The sequence below is a fragment of the Mya arenaria genome, chromosome 11 (genome assembly GCF_026914265.1).
Source record: "Mya arenaria isolate MELC-2E11 chromosome 11, ASM2691426v1".
Taxonomy (NCBI): domain Eukaryota; kingdom Metazoa; phylum Mollusca; class Bivalvia; order Myida; family Myidae; genus Mya; species Mya arenaria.
In genome coordinates this window covers 53,458,514-53,472,513 of record NC_069132.1, presented here as the reverse complement: position 1 = coordinate 53,472,513, position 14,000 = coordinate 53,458,514, and positions in this window count along the sequence as shown.

Sequence of the window (14,000 nt, the reverse complement as noted above, 5' to 3'; positions counted from 1 at the left end):
CAAAGATTCATTTTCTACTAAACACATTTGTGTTGGGGTGTCTGAAATTCGTTATAGAGAGTGTGGACAGCTGACCGCCGTTTGCTGAGCCAATGACTAATCTCACTTTATTTATACTTATATCGTATAACTATTTAATACAAAGATGTACTGTGTTTAAAGTTTGTAGTAATTAAGTTATGTACACACTAAGCTTTCTTAAAAACTACCTTTCGTGTCAAGGTCGATATGTGACTAAGTGCTAAACAGTCAGATATTCCCCGGTTTGGGAGTCTAATAATTAACAAACTACATGTACAACAATATTCCTTAAAGTGATCGCAGTTTTATGGGATTTATTTTCACTTCAGAATAATACAAACGAGGGCAGTATACAGGTTGAGGAATCACGTGACTTCAACGGGGTTCTCACATGTGTCACCACGGTTCAAATCCGATGTAAACAAGCAAGAAAGTGACAGTTATTTCTAAATTAATTTTTTGAGAGAAAAGATGGGAAAATATTTCTTAGCCTATAAAAGATTATACTACTTTCTGCTTTAACAACCGTGAAATATTTTGTATTTAACCGATGGAATCGTTGGCCAAAATTTCGAATCGACAGGATTTTGTAGAACGATGCTACGCTGTGTGCGCCGTGAGTCTTTGTTTTGTATACATTTCTTAGTAATAAGTTATATTTAAGAAATCAAACATGTGTAAAAATATTGATTTTACTCATTTCATTCATTAAACGAATTGATTGTGAAATTTATTTTAGTTCTTTTATGAATATCGATATTTCAAGAGAGGCTGCTGTTAACGTGAATTTTATATTTGCTGTTGTTAACGTGATTTATTCTCATAACATGCTTAATTGATTTAATAAGTAGTTTGAACTACTCTCACAACTTTGACAATAATGCATTCAACACTGAACATTTATTCCAAATAATATTTCTTTTATGAAATGAATATGTATCCATCCATTTGTTCGATTTAAAATGTCAAATTTATGTTCTAGGTTGGCCGTCATGGTGATACGTCCAAATTATCCATTGTCCTTCTGTAAGAGACGGAGTCAACCCTTATATGTTTCACCAAATGTTGACAAAAGATGGATAAATTTAATTGATGCAGTGATGAGTACATTCAAATGGAAGACAAGATATACTCCAGCCAACCCCGTTCCATGTACATCCCCTGGTAAAAGCAAGTCAACAGCGAAGAAATGATTGAACTACGTTTTAATGTACAATAAATCATTAAACTGAATTGAATAAAAGAAATAGTGATTACATGTTTTGCTGGTTGGATCCATTGTATTTGTATATTACGTCATTATAAACTACTTATTTCTTTTTCATGATATAAGAAAAACCCTTTGAGTGAAATGATTCAAAACGTCGCACTCATAATGTAACCCTTTTAGGTTATGGATGTAATGTACATGTATGCAATAAAAAATTCTTTGATATATGTTTGCGTATTACATAAGTAAAGTCATGTTGTTGTTTATATAAATTTAATCATATACCATTGTTGTTTGACATTACTAATTATAGGAATTGTAAATGTGATTTATTATTTGTAAAAGAATTCACAATGTGATGATATTAAAGCAACTGTGCACCAGATGATCAAATTGCAAGAAAAAAAGAAAATTGTCGAAAACTGACATAAACTTGGTATAAATGTGTATAATGCATTGAAACTTACTAACTGAAGTACCACATAGTTTACAACTTATTTAAGTTTAGCAGTTATTTCGTATTTTTCCATTAAAAAAGATTACTAGGTAATATATTTCATTCCTTATGCGTGATTGGCTAGTCGGTGTTATCACGTGATATTACCAAGTTAGGTTTATAGCTTAAATATACAACTCGATTGAAGTAAGCCTTCGTAGCACAGTGGATACAACACTAGGTTACAAGTTTGGCGACACAGGTTCGAACCAGGTCTCCGACACAATTTTTTTTTACATTTTGGTACTTTTTTTACAATTATGATATCAAAGCGTAACACAATCTATCAAATAATTGTCCCGAGATTCGTTACAGAATAAAACTTTTTTGGTGCCAATCTGATGTACAGTCCCTTTAGATATGTTAAAGCTGTTTTAAGAAAATCGTATAGATATTTAGAAAGATTGCCAAATGGTTAGTCATGGGCAAAAGTTATTATAGATATATTACAATCACTAGGATTTTATGATGCATGGTGATTTCAAAGTGTTGGTGATTTTAATATATTTAAAGTGAACTGAAACAGAGACTTAAATGTATATGTACAAAAATGGTTTGCTGAATTTATTAATTCAGCTACAGCCAAAAAGTTTGTTTTGTTCACTGACTGTAAGTTACAACCACTTTTGTGTGCTGTAAATATAGTTATATTTAGGAAAACATTGACGAGACATAGACTTTCGTCAAACAGGTAAGAACTTGAGGCTGGTAGATGGCACATTATATTGAATGTGTACTGTCTATGTTTAATTTGTGTTTCGAAAGTATCTTGTTAGTAAAGATAAGTGTATTTATATATATCGTGACCTACGATTGATTGATAGAAGTGCATTAAATTATATATATTGTGAATTCCATTGGTGTATGTTCATGGGCCTAAGGTATTTATGCATTTGAATAAACTATGAAACTTTATTATCACAACTCGAGGCTTGTGATTCCACATAAGGTCTCTGATTTGTGATATTTTCTTCTATGGCGTTAAAGCTATCAATTTCTCGCTCCCTCCCCCCTCTCTCCTCCCTCCCAAGATAAGTAGATTAAAATATTTGGCCACGCTGGACATCATTTTCGTGCTCATAGCTACAGAACAGTGTTTTCTACAACAATTTTCCCACAAATTAAAAATTTTAGATATGCAAAAAAAAAAATATCAATCATGTGTTTCAAGTAAGGATCGAAAAATCCGACGCCCGTGCTCGCTCGGCGAGCCTCGTTACCGGCTAACGCGCGAGCCCTCGGGTCGGATTTTTCTATCCGTACCGGAAACACATGATAGATACTTATACTCTTCTATTGTCATCACATACCTGCCTCCCTTGTTAAAGACCGTCGTCTGCAGCACAATGGAAACATTCTCATATGGTATTATTTGAAAAGTGAAAAAAATTAACCTTGTTTCCGCATAATACGCTATGCTCGGGTTGGAGATGAATCTTTTTACACGAAAGGCCATGCCAGATACAAAAGGAAGGTCATTTTCATGGTAGTCAATTTCGTTGTCAGTGCTTCTTATTATTTCCTAATTTCTTATGGATAAATATATTTTGACCATTTTCGAATCATGGTATTTAACTGGAGCGTGGGCAGTTTTATGATTAACCTTTAGGAATGGCGATTTTGTTATTTAATTGTTATTGCTATTTGTCGTTTATTGGGTGTTGAATTTCTTTAACTTTGGAACGTACATGAGAGGGTTTGGCGGATGTGAATTTTGCCTTCCATTTTATTGTATCTATTACTTCATCCATTTAATGTATCCACCTTTGTAAACATTTGGTGAAACTGCAGAGGGATACTGAATATTTGGAAGTTTCAAATTGATCAAAATGGTGTAAATTCATACCATGAATAAGAGCTTTAGGTTGTATAAATTCTCGACAGAAATGAGAGGGCAATACAAACCATAAAATAGAATAAACTGAACATGTTATGATAAGTTTGTTAATGATACCGACTTATCATAGTAAGCTTTATTGAGATGAGAAGAAGTTTACGTTAACGACAGTACATATCACTATCACGTTTACAATAGCACTTCATGAAAATTCGATATTTATTGAAAAAACTAATATAACATTTAACGAACAATTCGTTTTATGAGAGTAATTAGCAAAACTAACTTTTTAACGCATGTCTGATATCTTAACTATTACAGATGACTAAGAAATATGTACAAAACAAAGAATCACGGCGCACACAGCGTAGCATCGTTCTACAAAATCCTGTCGATTCGAAATTTTGGCCAAGGATTCCATCGTTAAAATACAAGTAAATCCAAATTATTTCACACTTGTAAAAGCAGAAAATAGCATAGTCTTTTATAGGCTAAGAAATATTTTCCAATCTTTTCTCTCAAAAAAGTTATTTAGAAATAACTGTCACTTTCTTGCTTGTTTACATCAGTTTTTAACCGTGGTGACACATGTGAGAACCCCGTTGAAGTCACGTGATTCCTCACCCTGTATAAGATATACAGTAAGATATATTAGCCGGTAGCCTACCACAATCTAATGCAAAGTGTGAGGCCAAAGATGCCTGTGTTATTCGTGGATAAAGAAGGGGAACATAGGCAGAACGCACTGGCTCGCTGGCTCTCTCTCTCTCTCTCTCTCTCTCTCTCTCTCTCTATCTCTCTAGCTTACTGACTTACTCACTGGCTCGCTCGCTCTCTCGCTCATTAACTTAATCACTGGCACAATGGTTTACCAGCTCAGTTTCACGCTCGCTCAATCTCTCGCTCACTCACTCACTCACTCACTCACTCACTCACTCACTCACTCACTCACTCACTCACTCACTCACTCACTCACTCACTCACTCACTTTCTCACTTTTTATTAATAGTTTGATGACGTCACTAACAAATGCTTCTTAAAAGCGTGCATTTTTTGTATTAAATATGAACTAAATAAAGCTTCCAATGATTTATAGGTTTTTTTTATTCGTATGTTAATTGTTCTATTTGTTAAGATTTTAGTTCGGTTTAGTTCTTTATCATAGGACATGTGTCAACAAAGAGGTCAGATTTCGTACCAAGAAATAAAAATACTTTTTATTTCTATATTATTGAAAATTTTATTTATTTTTCTAAACGTATATATATATATATATTTGACATATTCAGTAGGTATTAAAGTGACACTCTCATTCAAAACCAATACATACACATGTATAACAAACATTCATTTTGAGTGATAAACCTTCAACATTTTACTAAATAATGCTTTTATGGAAAATGTTTATTACTGACAACAAGTTTATAACCGTGTATTTAATAGCTGAAAACGCACAGGAATTGAATGATTGGTGAATGTTAAAAGATTAAGTGTGATCGACTTTCGTCTCATAATGTAGAAATACCGCGTTTTTCCGCACCTTTCTTTCAAATTAAACACAATATCCTTCATAAGAACCACTGTTTTCAACATTTATTAATCCTTTTTGGTAAAATAAAACAAATTTTATTAAATATGGTAAATCTTATTTGGGAGTAAAAGTGCATCTTTAAGAAATAATAAAGGAAGACTGAATACATCGGTATGGTACACATAGGCTAGGTCTGCATGTTCTTAAAAAAAGATTACTTGTTTTAGTATCACATATGTACATGGGCGTTGTTCATGTTTGTGTATACGAAAATCAAAAGTTGAAAAAGAAGAACAGAGATTTGAGTTATTATTATTTTATATACGCATTTTTACACAACGCTTCACTGCGGTTTTATAATAAAGTTTCATGGCTATGCTAGTAACACCATTCGATAACTTATAAGTGTTAATTCATTGAATTGATCCTCTCAATACAATAAAAGTATTGAACGAAAGTTAAGAGTTTAGGTTCCATCTGTAAATACGCAATTCATGGCACATCTATAGATGTTAAAATGCTATTAAAAGTTACAATGAATGTCAATACTTTGTTTTAGATATAATATACAAACTGCATCTAGAGAAAACGAATTAATTTACCTTTATTAAGCTTTCTTCTTGTCTCCCATTGCTGGGAGTATACCTAGTAAGGTACAAAAGTCAAAGGCAAAGATAACAAATGGTTAGATAACAACTGGTTAACTTAAACTAATTTTTACATACTATCACAGAACTAATCCGGGAACTGATAAACTGGGGAGTTAAAATTTTAATGATCAAGACAGGTGTTCTCAATCATCTATAGTCATTTGATAACTTAAGTCATTTTGTTAAAGTATCTCACTTAACATTTGATATAATATTTTAATACCATTTGAAATACTGTACTTTTTGTCCATTGGTTTCATTGAAAATACATGTTTACTTTTATGTTAAAAATACTTTTATATATATGTCTTAGCATACCATCTGAAATACTGTTCTAGGGGTGCATTTTTTTTTTAAATACATGTTTACTTTTATGTTAAAATACTTTTATATATGTCTTAGTATGAGCATTTGGGAAATTGACTTAAGGTAAGAACTTACTTCAGATGTTTTATGATTTCAAAAGTTAAACTAGATTAATTCATTATCTGAATAATAGATTTTCATTAAGAGGAATACAGCAAAAATAACGCATTGTAATTAAAACAAATGGAAATAGTGTAATCTTACCTAATAACAAATAAGTGTTACATTGGCGCAGATGCAATAAGACACTAAATGTCACGAAAAAACACTAGAAGTCACGAAATGTCACGAAAAAAAACACAAAAAGTCACGAAATATCACGAAAAACCACTAGAAGTCACGAAATGTCACGAACAACCACTAGAAGTCACAAAATGTCACGTAAAAACCACTAGAAGTCAGGAAATGTCACAAAGCCAAGGAAAACCAGCAAATATACAAGAAAAAACAATAACACAAGTTTATCAATAACTTATTAAATAATAAGTAAAAAACATAAAATTATAAGACATTTCAGTAACTACTCTCGCTCGTTGTTCGAAATCGCACTACGTTTATATACTTGATTCGAAACTCGAATGCGATGAGGTCAGTTCAAGGGATTGGTGAAAAACTGATATGCTCAAATCAAGTGGTACCCTAACACAAATTCAGGGTTGGTCAATAGCAACTCCATTTCATACGTACTCTACCATCTGAGGTAGAGCATGCAATAATAACATAACAAACTAGGCAGTAAAACACTGTTTACAAGTGGGTTTACCTTAATAAAGTTCTCACTAAACCCAGAAGTCAGCTTTACTACCAGTCTCGAGTGTTTTCTCAGAAGACACAAATCGATAGCACATGGACTTCCGATGGCACTCTTATTATCAAAGGTCGCTCCAACCACTATCAACGAATCGAATCCGAACGTAACTTAATAGCATTTAAACAAGAAGAGGGTATCAGTGGCTAACTTTTGTTCCGCAGTGTAGTTCGAAACTGTTAAACTTACCTATACTGGTCTATCGATAAGTTCAAGTGTTACCTGTTATTATGACAATTTAGATAACAAATGGTTAATTTAAACTAATTTTCACATACAACCACACACCTAACCCTGGTACTGATAAAATGATGTAAAATTCACGTACATGCTGTTATCGGCTGCAGGTGATATACAACCAAATCGTGATCCAAACTCAAGATTCACGTCAACAACATCGACCATATCGACTTCTTCTTCTCTGAACTTGTCTGGCTACATAACTTGTGTCCATTCTGACATACAAAGCCTATACCCAAAGGTCGATCTTCTTTATGCAGAACTAAAATAAATTTAATATCATTGCATTTTCTGAAACGTGGCTTCATAAAGATCTTCCGTTGTCGGAAATATTTCTTGAATCCTACAAGAACCAGAACGGTAGGACAGAGAGGATAATCATGATGGTGTTGCTTTATATGTAAGAAACAATCTTTTCCGCAAACATGTCCCGATCTGGAGATAATTGGGGTTTAGTGTATATGGGTTGAACTCACAATAGCCAAAAAAACTCGTCTCTTTGGGGTATTTTAAAGCCCCCACCCCCCAAATACAACAGCAGCTCAACACTCATCCATGCTAGACTCAATTAACCTGGCAGTTGGCACTGGAAGACATTGTTGTAACAGGCGATTTTGATCAAACTGCTCGCACATAATCGTTTGCGTCAAAAATTCGAAATATTTGCAAACAGTTCTCTATGTCACAAATAATCGATTCCCCTACTAATTTCACCGAATCAACTGAGTCTGTTATTGACCTTATCTTTACTTCTGAAAAAACTATTATTCATACAAATGGAGTCGCCGAGCCATTTCTCGATCAAAATGTGAGGTATCACTGTCCTATCTATGGTGTCTTCCTCAATTTCCAAAGGCCAAAACATGCCCCATTCTATCGTCACATATGGTTATTCGAAAAGGTAGATTTTAATAAACGTCGCCGTGTGGCGGCTTATTACAACTGGGAATCGCTTCGAGACGCCGACGTTGAAACATATACTGCAAATATAATATCAGAGAAAATAGCAATCTCGAAAATATGCATACCTAACAGACGTGTCCTTATAAAGGATCATGACCCCCCCCCCCCCCCCTCCGGTTAGATCAAACTATTCGACTTCAAATTCGCAGGCGTAAACGAGCGTATCTTAAGGCAAGACGATTAACCTCAGAACACCTTTGGAACAAGTTCATAATTATCAAGAATGAAACGACCAATCTTATCAAATTTGCAAAGCATAAATATAGCCTTTCCTTAGCCGACAAACTTAAAACACAACATAATTCTTCATAAAACTGCTGGTCCTGTCTAAAGACTTTTATCAAGTCCAGTGCATCTCAGTCGATACCTCCATTAAAATTAGACTCATCGGTAATATATGACACAAAGGCGAAAGCTGATATTTTTAATAACTATTTTTGAGACCAAACACTGATCGACGAATCTTCTGCTTCATTATTTAATGATGTTAGCCCGCTCAATAGCCAGGTTTCAGCTCTATAATTGTTTCATCCCTCGAAGTCGTACCGCTAGGCAAAGCTTGTGGTCCAGATGGCATTAACAGTAGAATTCTACGCGAACTTTCAAATGAAATATCTGAGCCATTAGCTTCATTATTTAATCTATCCATATCAAAGGGTATATTTCCGTTGATCTGGAAAAGGGCTCACGTAACACCTATCTTCAAATCAGGTGATCCATCCATTTAACAACTATCGTCCTATTTCGTCCTACCGTCAGCAAAGTGTTTGATAGAGTTATTTTCAAACATAGTACATTCATGATAATACTATTCTGAGTTCTTTTCAGTCAGGTTTTAACAGAGGCGACTCAGCGATTGACCAAAAAACTTTTCTTCTCACTTCGTTTTCTCGCGTTTCACCGAGTATGGCCAGCTCGACTTATTCATAAACTAAAATCGATCGGTGTATACGGAAATCTGATAACTTGGTTCGAGTCATCTTTCCGATCGTAATCAAAGCGTTGTTTTCTCAGGTGTACAATCGCAGTGTTATCATATTAGTGCCGGTTTTCCCCAAGGTTCTATTCTCGACCCCTTGTTATTCTTAACATATATTAATGATATTGTCTCTGATATCAATGCACATATTCGTCTTTTTGCTGATGATACAAGCTTTTTTATAATTGTTGACGATCCAGCTGAGGTAGCAACAATACTCAATAATGACTTTAATAAAATAATTACCTGGGCATTCCATTGCCTTGTGAAGTTCAACCCTAAAAAAACAGAAACGCAGATTATTATCAGAAAATTCCAGCCCAAATATCCTACCATTATAATTCATTTTTACCGTCTATAATTCGAAGCTTTAATGCCCTTTTGATCAGTTTTCAAAGTGCAGACTCTATTTCATCATTCAAATATATGTTAAATAGCAACATCCCGCAAATGCCTTCTTACTTTTATCACTGCGATTGATCACTCTAAGTATTACATACGCGACTTCGTACTAACTGTAGAGCTTTATCTACTGATCTCTTTTCAAAAAAACATCGTTGAAAGTCAAAACTGTATCAATTGTGGCATTGTAAATAACTGTTACCAATATTTCGTCATTTGTACACATTTTTCCATTATATGGATGCAGCTACTGGCTGGTATTTCAAGGTTCTGCATCCCATCTTAAAACACTATGTTTTTAGGAAACGTATCACTTATTTCCGAATCCAATAAGTCTATATTCAATTCTGTTCATACATGTATAAGGATAACGAAAAGGTCCTAGTTGCCCAATCCCCCTACTCTCATGCTCTCTTTTGCTCTCCAACCTTTCACTATATTCTCATACCCTATACTTCATGCAGTTATCCATTCTTTTACGTAACAGTCAAAAGATTTCCTTTGTATACTTCTATATTTGTGTTTCCTCTAAAACGTAATGTTTTATGATTTAAATTATTTTAGTTTTTCATAACCAGATTTAAAAACTGATATATGTTAAATTGTATAATCTGAAAAGCCATGATATGCTCGCATTTTGCAATTCATCAACTGTTGGAAAGGGCTCTCAATAGTTCGTTTTCCTGCCCAATCCTTATATTGGATATTGTGTAAACTGTTGCATAATGAAAATAAAATATGTTTAAACCAAGAGTTATGTTTAAACCAAGAGTTACATTTAATTAATAAACAGGCGCAAACGATATTTTATTTATAAATCATTAAACTGATATATTTTAAGCATGTAATCATCATACTATCTTATTTTATTATGAATCTCCATTTGAATTATTTGTTATAAAATAAACGTATGTCGTATACAATAACAATAGAATTAAATACAGTAATTGCGATGCTTTACAACTTAATAATGAAAGTAGTAGTATTTTCTTCAGAGCATTAATTAAACGTATATTCAACTATATTGTGTGCCTTCTCCTAATCATGTATGTGTATGTACCATTTTAAATATTTGTTAATATTGTATTGGCTTATTGGATATGAAATAAACCTTCTTATTCTTCTATTTCTTCTTCGTCCTTTATTTGTGCGTTTTATTTTTTACCGGAATAGCTCACTGTGATCCGATTGCGCTGGAGGAACATTTTTTATAACGAATCGAGAATTCCAAATGTTTTATTCTATTGTAACTACGATGTTGTTCGTCAATTCCATTTATTATTATTATTCTTATATTAAGTCATAATTATTGGCGTGTAAAGACGAACACAGAAATAAGGGCAACTTTCACAGACTTAACATTTATACAACTGATGTTTTGTGTTATGTTTTTTATCTAAATTTGTTAAATGTTTGACCACTGGTCTTGTCCCTGAAGTTTCCAACTTCCATTTTAAACCTTGTATCTCAGTGTCTTTGTTTAACATGTTGCTTCTGGTCTTGTCCCGGCAATTTCTATTGTATTCTAAACCTTGTATCTCGAAACAGCGGGTCTTTGTTAAATGTTTGGCTACTGGTCTTGTCACGGTTGTTTCCAATGTATTCATACATTGTACCTCTAAACATGGTCTTTGTTAAATGTTTGGCTACTGGTCTTGTCCCTATAGTCTCCATTGTATTCTTAACCTTGTGCCTCTAAACAGGGTCTTTGTTAAATGTTTGGCTACTGGTCTTGTCCCTATAGTCTCCATTGTATTCTTAACCTTGTGCCTCTAAACAGGGTCTTTGTTAAATGTTTGGCTACTGGTCTTGTACTTGTAATTTCCATTGTATTCTAAACCGTGTGCCTCTAAACAGGGTCTTTGTTAAATGTTCGGCTTCTGGTCTTGTACTTGTAATTTCCATTGTGTACTAAACCTTGTGCCTCTAAACAGGGTCTTTGTTAAATGTTTGGCTACTGGTCTTGTCCCTGTAGTTTTTATTGTATTCTTAACCTTGTACCTCTAAACTGGGTCTTTGTTAAATGTTTGGCTACTGGTCGTGTACCTGTAGTTTCCATAGTTTTCTTAACCTTGTGCCTCTAAACAGGGTCTTTGTTAAATGTTTGGCTACTGGTCGTGTACCTGTAGTTTCCATAGTGTTCTAAACATTGTGCCTCTAAACAGGGTCTTTGTTAAATGTTTAGCTACTGGTTTTGTCCCTGTAGTTTCCATTGTATTCTAAACCTAGTGCCTCTATACAGAGTCTTTGTTGAATGTTTGGCTATAAGTCATGTCTCCGTAGTTTCCATTGTATTCTAATCCTTGCATCTCAAAACAGGGTCTTTGTTAAATGTTTGGCTACTGGTCTTGTCCCTGTAGTTTCCATTGTATTCTAAACCCTGTACCTCTAGACAGGGTCTTTGTTAAATGTTCGGCTTCTGGTCTTGTCCCTGTATCTACCATTGTGTTCTAAACCTTGTACCTCTAGACAGGGTCTTTGTTAAATGTTCGGATTCTGGTCTTGTCCCTGTATGTACTATTGTGTACTAAACCTTGTACCTCTAGACAGGGCCTTTGTTAAATGTTCGGATTCTGGTCTTGTCCCTGTATTTACCATTGTTTTCTAAACCTTGTACCTCTAGACAGGGTCTTTGTTAAATGTTCGGCTTCTGGTCTTGTCCCTGTATGTACTATTGTGTACTAAACCTTGTACCTCTAGACAGGGTCTTTGTTAAATGTTCGGCTTCTGGTCTTGTCTCTGTATTTACCATTGTTTTCTAAACCTTGTACCTCTAGACAGGGTCTTTGTTAAATGTTCGGCTTCTGGTCTTGTCCCTGTATCTACCATTGTGTACTAAACCTTGTACCTCTAGACAGGGTCTTTGTTAAATGTTTGGCTACAGGTCTTATCCGTCTAGTTTCCATTGTAATTTATTGCGGGATTGATGTCTTTATCGGGGATATGAACGCAATTGGGCTAGTCAAAGTGTGTCGAGTCCGAAGCGCGATTCATTACTTATATGTACACAAATAGTGCATTATTTCATTCAAGAATAGTTAGAAAATACTCTATTTCATTTAAAAAAAACTTTCAGTAATCCTTTCTTACCCATTCTGTTTACAGAACGACCCGACTGTAACCGGAAACGTTTTACCAAATGACGTCACGATAACGCAGGAAAATATCAACATGAAATCACTTTTAAACGTAAAATTGAAACACTTATGGCAACGCTACATTTAACATATTATAATTTAACACTTTCTAAAAAACAATTTTATATTTTACGGCATCTGCTGACACAATACAAACAATAACAAGAACAAAAATGTTCATGTATTTTGTTATGTGCAGTTGAGGTGTAAATATTAAACCATATACCTCTAAACAAGGTGTTTGTTAAATGTTTGCATACCAAAATTGTCCCTGTAGTTTCCCTTGTATTCTAAACCTTGTGCATCTTAACAGGGTCTTTGTAAAATGTTTGGCTACTGGTCTTGTCCAGGTAGTTTTCGTTGTATTCTAAACAGTGTGCCTCTAAACAGGACCTTTGTTAAATGTTTGGCTACTGGTCTTGTTCCTGTAGATTCCATTGAATTCTAAACCTTGAACCTCTAAACAGAGTCTTTGTTAAATGTTTGGCTACTTCTCCTTTCCCAATAGTTTTCATTGTAGTCTTAATATTGTATCTCTAAGCAAAGCCTTTGTTAATTGTTTGGCTACCATGAATCTTGATCCTGTAGTTTCCATTGTAATATTATCCTTGTATTTATCAACAGGGTCTTTGTTAAATGTTTGGCTACTGGTCTTGTCCCTGTAGTTTTATTGTATTCTTAACCTTGTACCTCTAAACAGGGTCTTTGTTAAATGTTTGGCTACTGGTCTTATCTCTGTAGTTTCCATTGTAGTCTTAACCGTGTGCCTCTAAACAGGTTCCTTGTTAAATGTTTGGCTACTGTTCTTGATCCTGTGGTTTTCATTGTTTTCTAAACCTTGTACCTCTCAACAATGTCTTTGTTAAATGTATGACTACTGGTCTTTTCCCTGTAGTTTCCATTGCATTCTAGACTTTGTATCTCTAAACAGGGTCTTTCCAAATATGTCGCTGCTCTGCTTGTCCCGGTAATATCCATTGTATTCTAAGCATTGTACCTCTAAACAGGGTCTTTGTTAAATGTTTGGCTACTGGTCTTGTCCCTGTAGTTTCCATTGTATTCTAATTATTGTGCCTCTAAACAGGGTCTTTGTTAAATGTTTGGCTACTGGGCTTGTCTCTATAGTTTCCATTGTAGTCTTAACCTTGTGCCTCTAAACAGGTTCCTTGTTAAATGTTTGGCTACTGTTCTTGATCCTGTGGTTTTCATTGTTTTCTAAACCTTGTACCTCTCAACAATGTCTTTGTTAAATGTATGACAACTGGTCTTTTCCCTGTAGTTTCCATTGCATTCTAGACTTTGTACCTCTAAACAGGGTCTTTCCAAATATGTCGCTACTCTGCTTGTTTTATATTTTAAT